Source organism: Schistocerca americana, unplaced genomic scaffold (assembly GCF_021461395.2).
Source record: "Schistocerca americana isolate TAMUIC-IGC-003095 unplaced genomic scaffold, iqSchAmer2.1 HiC_scaffold_14, whole genome shotgun sequence".
Taxonomy (NCBI): domain Eukaryota; kingdom Metazoa; phylum Arthropoda; class Insecta; order Orthoptera; family Acrididae; genus Schistocerca; species Schistocerca americana.
The window spans coordinates 9,240,935-9,263,387 of record NW_025725481.1 but is presented as its reverse complement, the minus strand read 5'-3'; positions in this window follow the sequence as shown (position 1 = coordinate 9,263,387).

The window sequence follows — 22,453 nt, the reverse complement described above, 5'->3', positions numbered from 1 at the left end:
TGGAATTTCTGTGTTTAATCGTCAATAAGAAGGTCCAAGGGATACAGTAAACCTGATGTGAAGCATCGGAATCTAAAACTGGACTCACTGGAGAGGTTTAAATCATATAAAGTTAGAGTGTCAGTCCTCTTGTACTTATGTCGGCATTGTGACTTTTGTATTAAATTCGGATGCAATTTCTGCGTTTCAACGTTAATAAGAAAGTCAAAGGGATACAGTAATCCTAAAGTAGAGCATCGGAATCTAAAACTGGACTCACAGGAGAGGTTCAAATCTAAGAAACTTAAAGTGTCAGTCCTCTTGTATTTATGTCGGCATTGTGCCTTTTGTATTAAATTCGGATGCAATTTCTGTGTATCATCGTCAATAAGAAGGTGCAAGGTATACAGTAAACCTGAAGTGAGGCATCGGAATCTAAAACTGGACTCACAGGAGAGGTTCAAATCATAGAAAGTTAGAGTGTCAGTCCTCTTGTACTTAAGTCGGCATTGTGCCTTTTGTATTAAATTCGAATGCAATTTCTGTGTTTCATCGTCAATAAGATGGTCCAAGGTATGCAGTAAACCTGAAGTGAAGCTTCGGAATCGAAAACTGGACTCACATGGAGGTTGAAATCATAGAAAGTAAGAGTGTCATGCCCCTCGTACTTAAGTCGGCATTGTGCCTTTTGTATTAAATTCGGATGCAATTTCTGTGTTTCATCGTCAGTAAGAAGTTCCAAGGGATACAGGAAACCTGAAGTGAAGCATCGGAATCTAAAACTTGACTCACAGGAGAGGTGCAAATCATAGAAAGTTAGAATGTCAGTCCTCTTGTACTTAAGTCGGCATTGTACCTTTTGTATTTAAATCGGATGCTGTTTCTGTGTTTCAACGTCAATAAGAAGGTCCAAGGGATACAGTAAACCTGAAGTGAAGCATCGGAATCTAAAAGTGGACTCACAGGAGAGGTTCAAATCATAGAAAGTTAGAGTGGCAATCCTCTTGTACTTAAGTCGGCATTGTGCTTTTTGTATTAAATTCAGATGGAATTTCTGTGTTTCACCGTCAATAAGAAGGTCCAAGGGATACAGTAAACCTGAAGTGAAGCATCGGAATCGAAAACTGGACTCACAGGAGAGGTTCAAGTCATAGAAATTTAGAGTGTCAGTCTTCTTGTATTTAAGGCGGCATTGTTCTTTTACAACTAAATTCTGTTGCAATTTCTGTGTTTCATCGTCAATAAGAAAGTCCAAGGGATGCAGTAAACCTGAATTGAAGCATCGGAATCTAAAACTGGACTCACAGGAGAGGTTCGATTCATAGATAGTTATAGTGTCAGTCCTCTTGTACTTAAGTCGGCATTGTGCCTTTTGTATAAAAGTCAGGTGCAATTTCTGTGTTTCATCGTCAATAAGAAGGTTCAAGGTATACAGTAAACCCTAAGTGAAGCATCGGAATCTAAACTTGACTCACAGGAGAGGTTCAAATCATAGAAAGTTTGAGTGTCAGACCTCTTGAACGTAAGTGAGGATTGTGCCTTTTGTATTAAATTCGGATCCTGTTTCTGTGTTTCATCGTCAATAAGAAGGTCCAAGGGATACAGTAAAGCTGAAGTGAAGCATCGGAATCTAAAACTAGGCTCACAGGAGAGGTTCAAAAAATAGAAAGTTAGAGTGGCAATCCTCTGGTACGTAAGTCGGCATTGTGCTTTTTGTATTAAATTCAGATGGAATTTCTGTGTTTAATCGTCAATAAGAAGGTCCAAGGGATACAGTAAACCTGATGTGAAGCATCGGAATCTAAAACTGGACTCACAGGAGAGGTTTAAATCATATAAAGTTAGAGTGTCAGTCCTCTTGTACTTATGTCGGCATTGTGACTTTTGTATTAAATTCGGATGCAATTTCTGCGTTTCAACGTCAATAAGAGAGTCTAAGGGATACAGTAATCTTAAAGTGGAGCATCGGAATCTAAAACTGGACTCACAGGACAGGTTCAAATCTAAGAAACTTAAAGTGTCAGTCCTCTTGTATTTATGTCGGCATTGTTCCTTTTGTATTACATTCGGATGCAATTTCTGTGTATTATCGTCAATAAGAAGGTGCTAGGTATACAGTAAACCTGAAGTGTAGCATCGGAATCGAAAACTGGACCCACAGGAGAGGTTCAAATCATAGAAAGTTAGAGTCTCAGTCCTCTTGTACTTAGGTCGGCATTGTGCCTTTTGTATTAGATTCGGATGCAATTTCTGTGTTTCATCGTCAATAAGAAGGTTCAAGGTATACAGTAGACCTGAAGTGAAGCATCGGAATCTAAAACTGTACTCACAGGAGAGGTACAAAACATAGAAAGTTAGAGTGTCAGTCCTCTTGTACTTAAGTCGGCATTGTGCCTTTTGTATTAAATTCGGATGCTATTTCTGTGTTTCATCGTCAATAAGATGGTCCAAGGTATGCAGTAAACCTGAAGTGAAGCATCGGAATCGAAAACTGGACTCACATGGAGGTTGAAATCATAGAAAGTAAGAGTGTCATGCCCCTCGTATTTAAGTCGGCATTGTGCCTTTTGTATTAAATTCGGATGCAATTTCTGTGTTTCATCGTCAGTAAGAAGTTCCAAGGGATACGGGAAACCTGAAGTGAAGCATCGGAATCTAAAACTTGACTCACAGGAGAGGTGCAAATCATGGAAAGTTAGAGTGTCAGTCCTCTTGTACTTATGTCGGCATTGTGACTTTTGTATTAAATTCGGATGCATTTTCTGCGTTTCAACGTCAATAAGAAAGTCTAAGGGATACAGTAATCCTAAAATAGAGCATCGGAATCTAAAACTGGACTCACAGGAGAGGTTCAAATCTAAGAAACTTAAAGTGTCAGTCCTCTTGTATTTATGTCGGCATTGTGCGTTTTGTATTAAATTCGGATGCAATTTCTGTGTATCATCGTCAATAAGAAGGTGCAAGATATACAGTAAACCTGAAGTGAGGCATCGGAAACTAAAACTGGACTCACAGGAGAGGTTCAAATCATAGAAAGTTAGAGTGTCAGTCCTCTTGTACTTAAGTCGGCATTGTGCCTTTTGTATTAAATTCGGAAGCAATTTCTGTGTTTCATCGTCAATAAGATGGTCCAAGGTATGCAGTAAACCTGAAGTGAAGCTTCGGAATCGAAAACTGGACTCACATGGAGGTTGAAATCATAGAAAGTAAGAGTGTCATGCCCCTCGTACTTAAGTCGGCATTGTGCCTTTTGTATTAAATTCGGATGCAATTTCTGTGTTTCATCGTCAGTAAGAAGTTCCAAGGGATACAGGAAACCTGAAGTGAAGCATCGGAATCTAAAACTTGACTCACAGGAGAGGTGCAAATCATAGAAAGTTAGAATGTCAGTCCTCTTGTACTTAAGTCGGCATTGTACCTTTTGTATTTAAATCGGATGCTGTTTCTGTGTTTCAACGTCAATAAGAAGGTCCAAGGGATACAGTAAACCTGAAGTGAAGCATCGGAATCTAAAAGTGGACTCACAGGAGAGGTTCAAATCATAGAAAGTTAGAGTGGCAATCCTCTTGTACTTAAGTCGGCATTGTGCTTTTTGTATTAAATTCAGATGGAATTTCTGTGTTTCACCGTCAATAAGAAGGTCGAAGGGATACAGTAAACCTGAAGTGAAGCATCGGAATCGAAAACTGGACTCACAGGAGAGGTTCAAGTCATAGAAATTTAGAGTGTCAGTCTTCTTGTATTTAAGGCGGCATTGTTCTTTTAGAACTAAATTCTGTTGCAATTTCTGTGTTTCATCGTCAATAAGAAAGTCCAAGGGATGCAGTAAACCTGAATTGAAGCATCGGAATCTAAAACTGGACTCACAGGAGAGGTTCGATTCATAGATAGTTGTAGTGTCAGTCCTCTTGTACTTAAGTCGGCATTGTGCCTTTTGTATAAAAGTCAGGTGCAATTTCTGTGTTTCATCGTCAATAAGAAGGTTCAAGGTATACAGTAAACCCTAAGTGAAGCATCGGAATCTAAACTTGACTCACAGGAGAGGTTCAAATCATAGAAAGTTTGAGTGTCAGACCTCTTGTACTTAAGTGAGGATTGTGCCTTTTGTATTAAATTCGGATCCTGTTTCTGTGTTTCATCGTCATTAAGAAGGTCCAAGGGATACAGTAAACCTGAAGTGAAGCATCGGAATCTAAAACTAGGCTCACAGGAGAGGTTCAAAAAATAGAAAGTTAGAGTGGCAATCCTCTGGTACGTAAGTCGGCATTGTGCTTTTTGTATTAAATTCAGATGGAATTTCTGTGTTTAATCGTCAATAAGAAGGTCCAAGGGATACAGTAAACCTGATGTGAAGCATCGGAATCTAAAACTGGACTCACAGGAGAGGTTTAAATCATATAAAGTTAGAGTGTCAGTCCTCTTGAACTTATGTCGGCATTGTGACTTTTGTATTAAATTCGGATGCAATTTCTGCGTTTCAACGTCAATAAGAAAGTCTAAGGGATACGGTAATCTTAAAGTGGAGCATCGGAATCTAAAACTGGACTCACAGGAGAGGTTCAAATCTAAGAAACTTAAAGTGTCAGTCCTCTTGTATTTATGTCGGCATTGTGCCTTTTGTATTACATTCGGATGCAATTTCTGTGTATTATCGTCAATAAGAAGGTGCTAGGTATACAGTAAACCTGAAGTGTAGCATCGGAATCTAAAACTGGACCCACAGGAGAGGTTCAAATCATAGAAAGTTAGAGTCTCAGTCCTCTTGTACTTAGGTCGGCATTGTGCCTTTTGTATTAGATTCGGATGCAATTTCTGTGTTTCATCGTCAATAAGAAGGTTCAAGGTATACAGTAGACCTGAAGTGAAGCATCGGAATCTAAAACTGTACTCACAGGAGAGGTACAAAACATAGAAAGTTAGAGTGTCAGTCCTCTTGTACTTAAGTCGGCATTGTGCCTTTTGTATTAAATTCGGATGCTATTTCTGTGTTTCATCGTCAATAAGATGGTCCAAGGTATGCAGTAAACCTGAAGTGAAGCATCGGAATCGAAAACTGGACTCACATGGAGGTTGAAATCATAGAAAGTAAGAGTGTCATGCCCCTCGTATTTAAGTCGGCATTGTGCCTTTTGTATTAAATTCGGATGCAATTTCTGTGTTTCATCGTCAGTAAGAAGTTCCAAGGGATACAGGAAACCTGAAGTGAAGCATCGGAATCTAAAACTTGACTCACAGGAGAGGTGCAAATCATAGAAAGTTAGAATGTCAGTCCTCTTGTACTTAAGTCGGCATTGTACCTTTTGTATTTAAATCGGATGCTGTTTCTGTGTTTCAACGTCAATAAGAAGGTCCAAGGGATACAGTAAACCTGAAGTGAAGCATCGGAATCTAAAACTGGACTCACAGGAGAGGTTCAAATCATAGAAAGTTAGAGTGGCAATCCTCTTGTACTTAAGTCGGCATTGAGCTTTTTGTATTAAATTCAGATGGAATTTCTGTGTTTCACCGTCAATAAGAAGGTCCAAGGGATACAGTAAACCTGAAGTGAAGCATCGGAATCGAAAACTGGACTCACAGGAGAGGTTCAAATCATAGAAATTTAGAGTGTCAGTCTTGTTGTATTTACGTCGGCATTGTTCTTTCAGAACTAAATTCTGTTGCAATTTCTGTGTTTCATCGTCAATAAGAAAGTCCAAGGGATACAGTAAACCTGAATTGAAGCATCGGAATCTAAAACTGGACTCACAGGAGAGGTTTGATTCATAGATAGTTATAGTGTCAGTCCTCTTGTACTTAAGTCGGCATTGTGCCTTATGTATAAAAGGCAGATGCAATTTCTGTGTTTCATCGTCAATAAGAAGGTCCAAGGTATACAGTAAACCCTAAGTGAAGCATCGGAATCTAAAACTGTACTCACAGGAGAGGTACGAAACATAGAAAGTTAGAGTGTCAGTCCTCTTGTACTTATGTCGGCATTGTGCCTTTTGTATTAAATTCGGATCCTGTTTCTGTGTTTCATCGTCAATAAGAAGGTCCAAGGGATACAGTTACCCTGAAGTGAAGCATCGGAATCTAAAACTGGACTCACAGGAGAGGTTCAAATAATAGAAAGTTAGAGTGGCAATCCTCTTGTACTAAAGTCGGCATTGTGCTTTTTGAATTAAATTCAGATGGAAATTCTGTGTTTAATCGTCAATAAGAAGGTCCAAGGGATACAGTAAACCTGAAGTGAAGCATCGGAATCGAAAACTGGACTCACAGGAGAGGTTCAAATCATAGAAATTTAGAGTGTCAGTTCTCTTGTATTTAAGTCGGCATTGTTCATTTAGTACTAAATTCTGCTGCAATTTCTGTGTTTCATCGTCAATAAGAAGGTCCAAGGGATACAGTAAACCTGAATTGAAGCATCGGAATCAAAAACTGGACTCACAGGAGAGTTTCCATTCATAGATAGTTAGCGTGTCAGTCCTCTTGTACTTAAGTCATCATTGTGCCTTTTGTACAAAAGTCAGATGCAATTTCTGTGATTCATCGTCAATAAGAAGGTCCAAGGTATACAGTAAACCCTAAGTGAAGCAACGGAATCTAAAACTGTACTCACAGGAGAGGTACGAAACATAGAAAGTTAGAGTGTCAGTCCTCTTGTACTTAAGTCGGCATTGTGCCTTTTGTATTAAATTCGGATCCTGTTTCTGTGTTTCATCGTCAATAAGAAGGTCCATGGGATACAGTAAACCTGAAGTGAAGCATCGGAATCTAAAACTAGTCTCACAGGAGAGGTTCTAAAAATAGAAAGTTAGAGTGGCAATCCTCTGGTACGTAAGTCGGCATTGTGCTTTTTGTATTAAATTCAGATAGAATTTCTGTGTTTAATCGTCAATAAGAAGGTCCAAGGTATACAGTAAACCTGAAGTGAAGCATCGGAATCGAAAACTGGACTCACATGGAGGTTGAAATCATAGAAGAAAAGAGTGACATGCCCCTCGTACTTAAGTCGGTATTGTGCCTTTTGTATTAAATTCAGATGCAATTTCTGTGTTTCATTGTCAATAAGAAGTTCCAAGGGATACAGGAAACCTGAAGTGAGGCATCGGAATCTAAAACTTGACTCACAGGAGAGGTGCAAATCATAGAAAGTTAGAATGTCAGTCTTCTTGTACTTAATTCGGCATTGTGCTTTTTGTATTAAATTCAGATGGAATTTCTGTGTTTAATCGTCAATAAGAAGGTCCAAGGGATACAGTAAACCTGAATTGAAGCATCGGAATCTAATACTGGACTCACAGGAGAGGTTCCATTCATAGATAGAGTGTCAGTCCTCTTGTACTTTAGTCGGCATTGTGCCTGTTGTATTACATTCGGATCCTGTTTCTGTGTTTCATCGTCAATAACAAGGTCCAAGGGATACTGTAAACCTGAAGTGAAGTATCGGAATCTAAAGTTGGACTCACAGGAGTGGTTCAAATCGTAGAAAGTTAGAGTGGCAATCCTCTTGTACTTCAGTCGGCATCGTGCTTTTTGTATTAAATTCAGATTGAATTTCTGTGTTTCATCGTCAATAAGAAGGTCCAAGGGATACAGTAAACCGGAAGTAAAGCATCGGAATCTAAAACTGGACACACATGAGAGGTGCAAATCATAGAAAGTTAGAGTGTCAGTATGCTTGTACTTAAGTCGGCATTGTGCCTTTTGTATTAAATTCGGATCCTGTTTCTGTGTTTCATCGTCAATAAGAAGGTCCAAGGGATACAGTAAACCTGAAGTGAAGCATCGGAATCTAAAACTGGACTCACAGGAGAGGTTCAAAAAATAGAAAGTTAGAGTGGCAATCCTCTTGTACTTAAGTCGGCATTGTGCTTTTTGTATTAAATTTAGATGGAATTTCTGTGTTTAATCGTCAATAAGAAGGTCCAAGGGATACAGTAAACCTGAAGTGAAGCATCGGAATCGAAAACCTCACTCACAGGATAGATTCAAAACATAGAAATTTAGAGTGTCAGTTCTCTTGTATTTAAGTCGGCATTGTTCTTTTTGTGCTTAATTCTGTTGCAATTTCTGTGTTTCATCGTCAATAAGAAGCTCCAAGGGATACAGTAAACCTGAATTGAAGCATCGGAATCTAAAACTGGACTCACAGGAGAGGTTCGATTCATAGATAGTTAGAGTGTCAGTCCTCTTGTACTTAAGTCGGCATTGTGCCTTTTGTATAAAAGACAGATGCAATTTTGTGTTTCATCGTCAATAAGAAGGTCCAAGGTATACAGTAAACCCTAAGTGAAGCATCGGAATCTTAAACCTGACTCACAGGAGAGGTTCAAATCATAGAAAGTTAGAATGTCAGTCCTCTTGTACTTAAGTCGGCATTGTGCCTTTTGTTTTAAATTCGGATGCAATTGCTGTGTTTCATCGTCAATATGATGGCCAAGGGATACAGTAAACCTGAAGTGAAGCATCGGAAACTAAAACTGGACTCACAGGAGAGGTGCAAATCATAGAAAGTTGGAGTTTCAGTCCTCTTGTACTTTACTCGGCATTGTGCCTTTTTTACTTAATTCCGCTGCAATTTCTGTGTTTCATCGTCAGTACGAAGGTCCAAGGTATACAGTAAAACTAAAGTGAAGCATCGGAATCTAAAACTGGACTCAGAGGAGGGGTTCAAATCATAGAAAGTTAGAGTGTCAGTCCTCTTGTACATAAGTCGGCATTGTGACTGTTGTATTAAATTCGGATGCAATTTCTGTGTTTCATCTTCAATAAGAAGGTCCAAGGTATACAGTAAACCTGAAGTGAAGCATGGGAATCTAAAACTGGACTCAAAGGAGGGTTCAAATCATAGAAAGTTAGAGTGTCAGTCCTCTTGTACTTAAGTCGGCATTGTGCCTTTTGTATTAAATTCGGATGCAATTTCTGTGTTTCATCGTCAATAAGAAGGTCCAAGGGATACAGTAAACCTGAAGTGAAGCATCGATATCTAAAACTGGACACACAGGAGAGGTTTAAATCATAGAAAGTTAGAGTGTCAGTCCTCTTGTACTTAAGTCGGCATTGTGAATTTGTATTAAATTCAGATGGAATTTCTGTGCTTCATCGTCAATAAGAAGGTCCAAGGGATACAGTAAGCCTGGAGTGAAGCATCGGAATCTAAAACTGGCCTCACAGGAGAGGTTCAAATCATAGAAAGTTAGAGTGTCAGGCCCCTCGTACTTAAGTCGGGATTGTGCCTTTTGTATTAAATTCGGATCCTGTTTCTGTGTTTCATCGTCAATAAGAAGGTCCAAGGTATACGGTAAACCCTAAGTGAAGCATCGGAATCTAAAACTGGACTCACAGGAGAGGTTCAAATCATAGAAATTTAGAGTGTCAGTCCTCTTGTATTCAAAATGGCATTGTTCTTTTAGTACTAAATTCTGTTGCAAATTCTGCGTTTCATCGTCAATAAGAAGGTCCAAGGGATACAGTAAACCTGAATTGAAGCATCGGAATCTAAAACTGGACACACAGGAGAGGTTCGATTCATAGATAGTTAGAGTGTCAGTCCTCTCGTACTCAAGTCGGCATTGTGCCTTTTGTATTAAATTCGGATGCAATTTCTGTGTTTCATCGTCAATAAGAAGGTCCGAGGGATACAGTAAAGCTGAAGTAAAGCATCGGAATCTAAAACTGGACTCACAGGAGAGCTACAAATCATAGGAAGTTAGAGTGTCAGTCCTCTTGTACTTAAGTCGGCATTGTGCCTTTTGTATTAAATTCAGATGGAATTTCTGTGTTTCATCGTCAATACGAAGGTCCAAGGGATACAGTAAACCTGAAGTGAAGCATCGGAATCCAAACTGGACTGACTGGAGAGGTTCAAATCATACAAAGTTAGTGTGTCACTCCTCTTGTAAGTAAGTCGGCATTGTGCCTTTCGTATTAAATTCAGATGGAATTTCTGTTTTCCATCGTCAGTAAGAAGGTCCAACGGATACAGTAAGCCTGGAGTGAAGCATCGGAATCTAATACTGGACTCACAGGAGAGGTTCAAATCATAGAAAGTTAGAGTGTCAGTCCCCTTGTACTTAAGTCGGCATTGTGCCTTTTGTATTAAATTCGGATGCAATATCTGTGTTTCATCGGCAATAAGAAGGTCCAAGGTATACAGTAAGCCTGAAGCGAAGCATCGTAATATAAAACTGGACTTACAGGAAAGGTTTAAATCATAGAATATTAGAGTGTCTGTCCTCTTGTACTTCAGTCGTCATTGTGCCATCTGTATTAAATTCGGATGCAATTTCTGTGTTTCATCGTCAATAAGAAGGTCCAAGGGATACAGTAAACCTGTAGTGAAGCATCGAAATCTAAACCTGGACTCATAGGAGAGGTTCAAATCATAGAAAGTTAGAGTGTCAGTCCTCTTGTACTTAAGTCGGCATTGTGCCTTTTGTATTAAATTCGGATGCAATTTCTGTGTTTCATCGGCAATAAGAAGGTCCAAGGTATACAGTAAGCCTGAAGCGAAGCATCGTAATATTAAACTGGACTTACAGGAAAGGTTTAAATCATAGAATATTAGAGTGTCTGTCCTCTTGTACTTCAGTCGTCACTGTGCCATCTGTATTAAATTCGGATGCAATTTCTGTGTTTCATCGTCAATAAGAAGGTCCAAGGGATACAGTAAACCTGTAGTGAAGCATCGAAATCTAAACCTGGACTCATTGGAGAGGTTCAAATCATAGAAAGTTAGAGTGTCAGTCCTCTTGTACTTAAGTCGGCATTGTGCCTTTTCTATTAAATTCAGATGGAATTTCTGTGTTTCATCGTCAATACGAAGGTCCAAGGGATACAGTAAACCTGAAGTGAAGCATCGGAATCCAAACTGGACTGACTGCAGAGGTTCAAATCATACAAAGTTAGTGTGTCACTCCTCTTGTAAGTACGTCGGCATTGTGCCTTTCGTATTAAATTCAGATGGAATTTCTGTTTTCCATCGTCAGTAAGAAGGTCCAAGGGATACAGTAAGCCTGTAGTGAAGCATCGGAATCCAATACTGGACTCACTGGAGGGGTTCAAATCATAGAAAGTTAGAATGTCAGTCCTCTTGTACTTAAGTCGGCATTGTGCCTTTTGTATTAAATTCGGATGCAATTTCTGTGTTTCATCGTCAATATGATGGTCCAAGGGATACAGTAAACCTGAAGTGAAGCATCGGAAACTAAAACTGGACTCACAGGAGAGGTGCAAATCATAGAAAGTTAGAGTTTCAGTCCTCTTGTACTTTACTCGGCATTGTGCCTTTTTTATTTAATTCCGCTGCAATTTCTGTGTTTCATCGTCAGTACGAAGGTCCAAGGTATACAGTAAAACTAAAGTGAAGCATCGGAATCTAAAACTGGACTCACAGGAGGGGTTCAAATCATAGAAAGTTAGAGTGTCAGTCCTCTTGTACTTAAGTCGGCATTGTGACTATTGTATTAAATTCGGATGCAATTTCTGTGTTTCATCTTCAATAAGAGGGTCCAAGGTATACAGTAAACCTGAAGTGAAGCATGGGAATCTAAAACTGGACTCAAAGGAGGGTTCAAATCATAGAAAGTTAGAGTGTCAGTCCTCTTGTACTTAAGTCGGCATTGTGCCTTTTGTAATAAATTCGGATGCAATTTCTGTGTTTCATCGTCAATAAGAAGGTCCAAGGGATACAGTAAACCTGAAGTGAAGCATCGAAATCTAAAACTGGACTCACAGGAGAGGTTTAAATCATAGAAAGTTAGAGTGTCAGTCGTCTTGTACTTAAGTCGGGATTGTGCCTTTTGTATTAAATTCGGATCCTGTTTCTGTGTTTCATCGTCAATAAGAAGGTCCAAGGTATACGGTAAAATCTAAGTGAAGCATCGGAACCTAAAACTGGACTCACAGGAGAGGTTCAAATCATAGAAATTTAGAGTGTCAGTCCTCTTGTATTTAAGTTGGCATTGTTCTTTTAGTACTAAATTCTGTTGCAATTTCTGCGTTTCATCGTCAATAAGAAGGTCCATGGGATACAGTAAACCTGAAGTGAAGCATCGGAATCTAAAACTGGACTCAAAGGATAGGTTCAAATCATAGAAAGTTAGAGTGTCAGTCCTCTTGTACTTAAGTCGGCATTGTGCCTTTTGTATTAAGTTCGGATGCTGTTTCTGTGTTTCAAAGTCAATAAGAAGGTCCAAGGAATACAGTAAACCTGAAGTGAAGCATCCGAATCTAAAACTGGACTCACAGGATGGATTCAAATCACAGAAAGTTAGAGTGGCAATCCTCTTGTACTTAAGTCGGCATTGTGATTTTTGTATTAAATTCAGATGGAATTTCTGTGGTTCATCGTCAATAAGAAGGTCCAAGCTATACAGTAAACCTGAAGTGAAGCATCGAAATCGAAAACTGGACTCACAGGAGAGGGACAAATCATAGAAATTTAGAGTGTCAGTCCTCTTGTATTTAAGTCGGCATTGTTCTTTTAGTACTAAATTCTGTTGCAATTTCTGTGTTTCATCGTCAATAAGAAGGTCCAAGGGATACAGTAAACCTGAATTGAAGCATCGGAATCGAAAACAGGACTAACAGAAGAGATTCAAATCATAGAAATTTAGAATGTCAGTCCTGATGTATGTAAGTCGGCATTGTTATTTTAGTACTAAATTCTGTTGCAATTTCTGTGTTTCATCGTCAATAAGAAGGTCCAAGGTATACAGTAAACCTGAAGTGAAGCATCGGAATCTAAAACTGGATTCACAGGTGAGGTTCAAATCACAGTCAGTTAGAGTGTCAGTCCTCTTGTACTTAAGTCGGCATTGTGGCTTTTGTATTAAATTCGGATGCAATTTCTGTGTTTAATCTTCAATAAGAAGGTCCAAGGGATACAGTAAACCTGAAGTGAAGCATCGGAATCTAAAACTGGACTCAAAGGAGAGGTTCAAATCATAGAAAGTTAGAGTGTCAGTCCTCTTGTATTTAAGTCGGCATTGTGCCTTTTGTATTAAATTCGGATGCAATTTCTGTGTTTCATCGCCAAAAAGAAGGTCCAAGGTATACAGTAAACCTGAAGTGAAGCATCGGAATCTAAAACTGGACTAACAGGAGATGTTCAAATCATAGAGAGTTAGAGTGTCAGTTCTCTTGTATTAAATTCGGATGCAATTTCTATGTTTCATCGTCAATAAGAAGGTCCAAGGGATACAGTAAACCTGATGTGAAACATCAGAATCTAAAACTGGACTCACTGGAGAGGTTCAAATCATAGAAAGTTAGAGTGTCAGTCCTCTTTCACTTAAGTCGGCATTGTGCCTTTTGTATTAAATTCGGTCGCAATTTCTGTGTTTCATCGTCAATAAGAAGGTCCAAGGTATACAGTAAACGTGATGTGAAGCATCGGAAACTAAAACTGGACACACAGGAGAGGTTCATATCGTAGAATGTTAGAATGTCAGGCCTCTTGTACTGAAGTCGGCATTGTGCCTTTCGTATTAAATTCGGATGCAATTTCTGTGTTTCATCGTGAATAAGAAGGTCCAAGGGATACAGCAAACCTGAAGTGCAGCATCGGAAACTAAAACTGGACTCACAGGAGAGGGACAAATCATAGAAAGTTAGAGTGTCAGTCCTCTAGTACTTAAGTCGGCATTATGACTTTTGTATTAAATTCGGATGCAATTTTTGTGTTTCATCGTCAATAAGAAGGTCCGAGGGATACAGTAAAGCTGAAGTCAAGCACCGGAATCTAAAACTGGACTCAAAGGAGAGGTTCAAATCATAGAAAGGTAAAGTGTCAGTCCTCTTGCACTTAAGTTGGCATTGTGCGTTTTGTATTAAATTCGGATGCAATTTCTGTGTTTCATCGGCAATAAGAAGGTCCAAGGTATACAGTAAGCCTGAAGCGAAGCATCGTAATATAAAACTGGACTTACAGGAAAGGTTTAAATCATAGAAAATTAGAGTGTCTGTCCTCTTGTACTTCAGTCGTCATTGTGCCACTTGTATTAAATTCGGATGCAATTTCTGTGTTTCATCGTCAATAAGAAGGTCCAAGGGATACAGTAAACCTGTAGTGAAGCATCGAAATCTAAACCTGGACTCACAGGAGAGGTTCAAATCATAGAAAGTTAGAGAGTGAGTCCTCTTGTACTTAAGTCGGCATTGTGCCTTTTGTATTAAATTCTGATGGAATTTCTGTGTTTCATCGTCAATAAGAAGGTCCAAGGGATACAGTAAACCTGAAGTGAAGCATCGGAATCCAAACTGGACTGACTGGCGTGGTTCAAATCATAGAAAGTTAGTGTGTCAGTCCTCTTGTACGTAAGTCGGCATTGTGCCTTTTGTATTAAATTCAGATGGAATTTCTGTTTTCCATCGTCAGTAAGAAGGTCCAAGGGATACAGTAAGCCTGGAGTGAAGCATCGGAATCTAATACTGGACTCACAGGAGAGGTTCAAATCATAGAAAGTTAGAGTGTCAGGCCCCTCGTACTTAAGTCGGCATTGTGCCTTTTGTATTAAATTCGGATGCAATTTCTGTGTTTCATCGTCAATAAGAATTTCCAAGGGATACAGTAAACCTGAAGTGAAGCATCGGAATCTAAATCTGGACTCACAGGAGAGGTGCAAATCATAGAAAGTTAGAATGTCAGTCCTCTTGTACTTAAGTCGGCATTGTGCTTTTTGTATTAAATTCAGATGGAATTTCTGTGTTTCATCGTCAATAAGAAGGTCCAAGGGATACAGTAAACCTGAAGTGAAGCATCGGAATCGAAAACTGGACTCACAGGAGGGGATCAAATCATAAAAATTTAGAGTGTCAGTCCTCTTGTATTTAAGTTGGCAATGTTCTTTTAGTACTAAATTCTGTTGCAATTTCTGTGTATCATCGTCAATAAGAAGTTCCAAGGGATACAGTAAACCTGAATTGAAGCATCGGAATCTAAAACTGGACCCACAGGAGAGGTTCGATTCTTAGATAGTTAGAGTGTCAGTCCTCTTGTACTTAAGTCGGCATTGTGCCATGTGTACAAAAGTCAGATGCAATTTCTGTGTTTCATCGTCAATAAGAAGGTCCAAGGTATACAGTAAACCCAAAGTGAAGCATCGGAATCTAAAACAGTACTCACAGGAGTGGTACAAAACATAGAAAGTTAGAGTGTCAGTACACTTGTACCTTAGTCGGCACTGTGCTTTTAGTATTAAATTCGGATGCAATTTCTGTGTTTCATCGTCAATAAGATGGTCCAAGGGATACAGTAAACCTGAAGTGAAGCATCGGAATCGAAAACTGGACTCACAGGGGAGGTTGAGAACATTGAAAGTTAGAGTGTCAGGCCCCTCGTACTTAAGTCGGCATTGTGCCTTTTGTATTAAATTCGGATGCAATATCTGTGTTTCATCGTCAATAAGAAGGTCCAAGGGATACAGTAAACCTGAAGTGAAGCATCGGAATCTAAAACTGGACTCACAGGAGAGGTGCGAATCATAGAATGTTAGAGTGTCAGTCCTCTTCTACTTATGTTGGCATTGTGCCTTTTGTATTAAATTTGGATCCTTTTTTTGCGTTTCATCGTCAATAAGAAGGTCCAAGGGATACAGTAAACCTGAAGTGAAGCATCAGAAACTAAAACTGGACTCACAGGAGAGGTTCAAATCATAGAAAGTTTGAGTTTCAGTCCTCATGTACTTAACTCGGCATTGTGTCTTTTTTATTTAATTCCGATGCAATTTCTGTGTTTCATCGTCAGTACGAAGGTCCAAGGCATACAGTAAACCTGAAGTGAAGCATCGGAATCTAAAACTGGAATCACAGGAGGCGTTCAAATCATAGAAAGTTAGAGTGTCAGTCCTCTTGTACTTAGGTCGCCATTGTGTCTTTTGTATTAAATTCGGATGCAATTTCTGTGTTTCATCGTCAATAAGAAGGTCCAAGGTATACAGTAAATCTGAAGTGATGCATCGAAATCAAAAACTGGACTCACAGGAGAGGTTCAAATCATAGAAAATTAGAGTGTCTGTCCTCTTGTACTTCAGTCGTCATTGTGCCATTTGTATTAAATTGGGATGCAATTTCTGTGTTTCATCGTCAATAAGAAGGTCCAAGGGATACAGTAAACCTGAAGTGAAGCATCGGAATCTAAAACTGGACTCACATGAGGGGTTCAAATCATAGAAAGTTAGAGTGTCAGGCCCCTCGTACTTAAGTCGGCATTGTGCCTTTTGTATTAAATTCGGATGCAATTTCTGTATTTCATCGTCAATAAGAAGGTCCAAGGGATACAGTAAACCTGAAGTGAAGCATCGGAATCCAAACTGGACTCAAAGGAGAGGTTCAAATCATAGAAAGTTAGAGTGTCAGTCCTCTAGTATTTAAGTCGGCATTGTGCCATTTCTATTAAATTCGGATGCAATTTCTGTGTTTCAACGTCAATAAGAAGGTCCAATGGATACAGTAAACCCGAAGTGAAGCATCGGAATCTAAAACTGGACTAACAGGAGAGGTTCAAATCTTAGAGAGTTAGAGAGTCAGTTCTCTTGTACTAAAGTCGGCATTGTGCCATTTGTATTAATCTCGGATGCAATTTCTGTATTTCATCGTCAATAAGAAGGTCCAAGGGATACAGTAAACCTGATGTGAAACATCAGAGTCTAAAACTGGACTCACTGGAGAGGTTCAAATCATAGAGAGTTAGAGTGTCAGTCCTCTTTTACTCAAGTCGGCATTGTGCCTTTTGTATTAAATTCGGACGCAATTTCTGTGTTTCATCGTCAATAAGAAGGTCCAAGGTATACAGTAAACCTGAAGTGTAGCATCGGAAACTAAAACTGGACCCACAGGAGAGGTTCATATCGTAGAATGTTAGAGTGTCAGGCCTCTTGTACTGAAGTCGGCATTGTGCCTTTTGTATTAAATTCGGATGCAATTTCTGTGTTTCATCGTCAATAAGAAGGTCCAAGGGATACAGTAAACCTGAAGTGCAGCATCGGAAACTAAAACTGGACTCACAGGAGAGTGTCAAATCATAGAAAGTTAGAGCGTCGGTCCTCTAGTACTTAAGTCGGCATTATTCCTTTTGTATTAAATTGGGATGCAATTTTTATGTTTCATCGTCAATAAGAAGGTCCGAGGGATACAGTAAAGCTGAAGTGAAGCATCGGAATCTAAAACTGGACTCACAGGAGAGGTACAAATCATAGGAAGTTAGAGTGTCAGTCCTCTTGTACTTAAGTCGGCATTTTGCCTTTTGTATTAAATTCGATGCAATTTCTGTGTTTCATCGTCAATAAGAAAGTCCAAGGTATACAGTAAACCTGAAGTGAAGCATCGGAAACTAAAACTGGACTCACTGGAGAGGTTCAAATCATAGAAAGTTAGAGTGTCAGTCCTGTTGTACTTTAGTCGGCATTGTGCCTTTTGTATTAAATTCTGATGCAATTTCTGTGTTTCATCGTCAATAAGATGGTCCAAGGGATACAGTAAACCTGAAGTGAAGCATCGGAATCGAAAACTGGACTCACAGGGGAGGTTGAAATCATAGAAAGTTTAGAGTGTCAGGCCCCTCGTACTGAAGTCGGCATTGTGCCTTTTGTATTAAATTCGGATGCAATTTCTGTGTTTCATCGTCAATAAGAAGGTCCAAGGGATACAGTAACCCTGAAGTGAAGCATCGGAATCTAAAACTGGACTCACAGGAAAGGTGCAAATCATAGAAAGTTAGAGTGCCAGTCTTCTTGTACTTAAGTCGGCATTGTGCCTTTTGTATTAAACTCGGATCCTTTTTTTGTGTTTCATCGTCAAGAAGAAGGTCCAAGGGATACAGTAAACCTGAAGTGAAGCATCCGAAACTAAATCTAAACTCACAGGAGAGGTTCAAATCATAGAAAGTTAGAGTTTCGGTCCTCTTGTACTTAACTCGGCATTGTGCCTTTTTTATTTAATTCCGATGCAATTTCTGTGTTTCATCGTCAGTACGATGCTCCAAGGTATACAGTAAACCTGAAGTGAAGCATCGGAATCTAAAACTGGACTCACACGAGGGGTTCAAATCATAGAAAGTTAGAGTGTCAGGCCCCTCGTACTTAAGTCGGCATTGTGCCTTTTGTATTAAATTCGGATGCAATTTCTGTGTTTCATCGTCAATAAGAAGGTCCAAGGGATACAGTAAACCTGAAGTGAAGCATCGGAATCTAAAACTGGACACACAGGAGAGGCTCAAATCATAGAAAGTTAGAGTGTCAGTCCTCTTGTACATAAGTCGGCATTGTGCCCTTTCTATTTAATTCGGATGCAATTTCTGTGTTTCATCGTCACTACGAAGGTCCAAGGTATACAGTAAACCTGAAGTGAAGCATCGGAATCTAAAACTGGAATCACAGGAGGGGTTCAAATCATAGAAAGTTAGAGTGTCAGTCCTCTTGTACTTAGGTCGCCATTGTGTCTTTTGTATTAAATTCGGATGCAATTTCTGTGTTTCATCGGCAATAAGAAGGTCCAAGGTATACAGTAAGCCTGAAGTGAAGCATCGTAATATAAAACTGGACTTACAGGAAAGGTTTAAATCATAGAAAATTAGAGTGTCTGTCCTCTTGTACTTCAGTCGTCATTGTGCCATTTGTATTAAATTGGGATGCAATTTCTGTGTTTCATCGTCAATAAGAAGGTCCAAGGGATACAGTAAACCTGAAGTGAAGCATCGGAATCTAAAACTGGAGTCACAGGAGAGGTTCGATTCATAGATAGTTAGAGTGTCAGTCCTCTTGTACTTTAGTCGGCATTGTGCCTTTTGTACAAAAGTCATATGCAATTTCTGTGTTTCATCGTCAATAAGAAGGTCCAAGGTATACAGTAAACCCTAAGTGAATCATCGGAATCTAAAACTGTACTCACAGGAGAGATACAAAACATAGAAAGTTAGAGTGTCAGTACTCTTGTACTTTAGTCGGCATTGTGCCTTTTGTATTAAATTCTGATGCAATTTCTGTGTTTCATCGTCAATAAGATGGTCCAAGGGATACAGTAAACCTGAAGTGAAGCATCGGAATCGAAAACTGGACTCACAGGGGAGGTTGAAATCATAGAAAGTTAGAGTGTCAGGCCCCTCGTACTTAAGTCGGCATTGTGCCTTTTGTATTAAATTCGGATGCAATTTCTGTGTTTCATCGTCAATAAGAAGGTCCAAGGTATACAGTAAACCTGAAGTGAAGCATCGAAATCTAAAACTGGACTCACAGGAAAGGTGCAAATCATAGAAAGTTAGAGTGTCAGTCCTCTTGTACTTAAGTCGGCATTCTGCCTTTTGTATTAAATTCGGATCCTTTTTTTGTGTTTCATCGTCAAGAAGAAGGTCCAAGGGATACAGTAAACCTGAAGTGAAGCATCCGAAACTAAAACTAAACTCACAGGAGAGGTTCAAATCATAGAAAGTTAGAGTTTCAGTCCTCTTGTACTTAACTCGGCATTGTGCCTTTTTTATTTAATTCCGATGCAATTTCTGTGTTTCATCGTCAGTACGAAGGTCCAAGTTATACAGTAAACCTGAAGTGAAGCATCGGAATCTAAAACTGGACTCACACGAGGGGTTCAAATCATAGAAAGTTAGAGTGTCAGGAACCTCGTACTTAAGTCGGCATTGTGCCTTATGTATTAAATTCGGATGCAATTTCTGTGTTTCATCGTCAATAAGAAGGTCCAAGGGATACAGTAAACCTGAAGTGAAGCATCGGAATCCAAACTGGACTGACTGGAGAGGTTCAAATCGTAGAAAGTTAGTGTGTCAGTCCTCTTGTACGTAAGTCGGCATTGTGGATTTTGTATTAAATTCAGATGGAATCTCTGTTTTCCATCGTCAGTAAGAAGGTCCAAGGGATACAGTAAGGCTGGAGTGAAGCATCGGAATCTAAAACTGGACTCACAGAGAGGTTCAAATCATAGAAAGTTAGAGTGTCAGTCCTCTTGTACTTAAGTCGGCATTGTGCCATTTGTATTAAATTCGGATGCAATTTCTGTGTTTCATCGTCAATAAGAATGTCCAAGGGATACAGTAAACCTGAAGTGAAGCATCGGAATCGAAAACTGGACTCACAGAAGAGATTCAAATCATAGAAATTTAGAGTGTCAGTCCTGTTGTATTTAAGTCGGCATTGTTCTTCTAGTACTAAATTCTGTTGCAATTTCTTGTTTCATCGTCAATAAGAAGGTCCAAGGTATACAGTAAACCTGAAGTGAAGCATCGGAATCTAAAACTGGTTTCACAGGAGAGGTTCAAATCATAATGAGTTAGAGTGTCAGTCCTCTTGTACTAAAGTTGGCATTGTGACTTTTGTATTAAATTCAGATGCAATTTCTGTGTTTCATCTTCAATAAGAAGGTCCCAGGGATACAGTAAACCTGAAGTGAAGGATCGGAATCTAAAACTGGACTCAAAGGAGAGGTTCAAATCATAGAAAGTTAGAGTGTCAGTCCTCTTGTATTTAAGTCGGCATTGTGCCATTTCTATTAGATTCGGATGCAATTTCTGTGTTACATCGTCAATAAGAAGGCCCAAGGGATACAGTAAACCCGAAGTGAAGCATCGGAATCTAAAACTGGACTAACAGGAGAGGTTCAAATCATAGAGAGTTAGAGAGTCAGTTCTCTTGTACTAAAGTCGGCATTGTGCCATTTGTATTAAATTCGGATGCAATTTCTGTGTTTAATCGTCAATAAGAAGGTCCAAGGGATACAGTAAACCTGATGTGAAACATCAGAGTCTAAAACTGGATTCACTGGAGAGGTTCAAATCATAGAGAGTTAGAGTGTCAGTCCTCTTTTACTTAAGTCGGCATTGTGCCTTTTGTATTAAATTCGGACGCAATTTCTGTGTTTCATCGTCAATAAGAAGGTCCAAGGTATACAGTAAACCTGAAGTGAAGCATCGGAAACTAAAACTGGACCCACAGGAGAGGTTCATATCGTAGAATGTTAGAGTGTCAGGCCTATTGTACTGAAGTCTGCATTGTGCCTTTTGTATTAAATTCGGATGCAATTTCTGTGTTTCATCGTCAATAAGAAGGTCCAAGGGATACAGTAAACCTGAAGTGCAGCAACGGAAACTAAAACTGGACTCACAGGAGAGTGTCAAATCATAGAAAGTTAGAGTGTCGGTCCTCTAGCACTTTAGTCGGCATTATGCCTTTTGTATTAAATTCGGATGCAATTTTTATGTTTCATCGTCAATAAGAAGGTCCGAGGGATACAGTAAAGCTGAAGTGAAGCATCGGAATCTAAAACTGGACTCACAGGAGAGGTACAAATCATAGGAAGTTAGAGTGTCAGTCCTCTTGTACTTATGTCGGCATTTTGCCTTTTGTATTAAATTCGATGCAATTTCTGTGTTTCATCGTCAATAAGAAGGTCAAAGGGATACAGTAAACCTGAAGTGAAGCATCGGAATCTAAAACTGGACTCAAAGGAGAGGTTCAAATCATAGAAATTTAGAGTGTCAGTCCTCTTGTACTTAAGTCGGCATTGTGCCTTTTGTATTAAATTCGGATGCAATTTCTGTGTTTCATCGGCAATAAGAAGGTCCAAGGTATACAGTAAGCCTGAAGTGAATCATCGTAATATAAAACTGGACTTACAGGAAAGGTTTAAATCATAGAAAATTAGAGTGTCTGTCCTCTTGTACTTCAGTCGTCATTGTGCCATTTGTATTAAATTCGGATGCCATTTCTGTGTTTCATCGTCAATAAGAAGGTCCAAGGGATACAGTAAACCTGAAGTGAAGCATCGGAATCTAAAACTGGACTCACAGGAGAGGTTCGATTCATAGATAGTTAGAGTGTCAGTCCTCTTGTACTTAAGTCGGCATTGTGCCTTTTGTATTAAATTCGGATGCAATTTCTGTGTTTCATCGTCAATAAGAAGGTCCAAGGGATACAGTAAACCTGAAGTGAAGCATCGGAATCTAAAACTGGACACACAGGAGAGGCTCAAATCATAGAAAGTTAGAGTGTCAGTCCTCTTGTACATAAGTCGGCATTGTGCCCTTTCTATTTAATTCGGATGCAATTTCTGTGTTTCATCGTCACTACGAAGGTCCAAGGTATACAGTAAACCTGAAGTGAAGCATCGGAATCTAAAACTGGAATCACAGGAGGGGTTCAAATCATAGAAAGTTAGAGTGTCAGTCCTCTTGTACTTAGGTCGCCATTGTGTCTTTTGTATTAAATTCGGATGCAATTTCTGTGTTTCATCGGCAATAAGAAGGTCCAAGGTATACAGTAAGCCTGAAGTGAAGCATCGTAATATAAAACTGGACTTACAGGAAAGGTTTAAATCATAGAAAATTAGAGTGTCTGTCCTCTTGTACTTCAGTCGTCATTGTGCCATTTGTATTAAATTGGGATGCAATTTCTGTGTTTCATCGTCAATAAGAAGGTCCAAGGGATACAGTAAACCTGAAGTGAAGCATCGGAATCTAAAACTGGAGTCACAGGAGAGGTTCGAT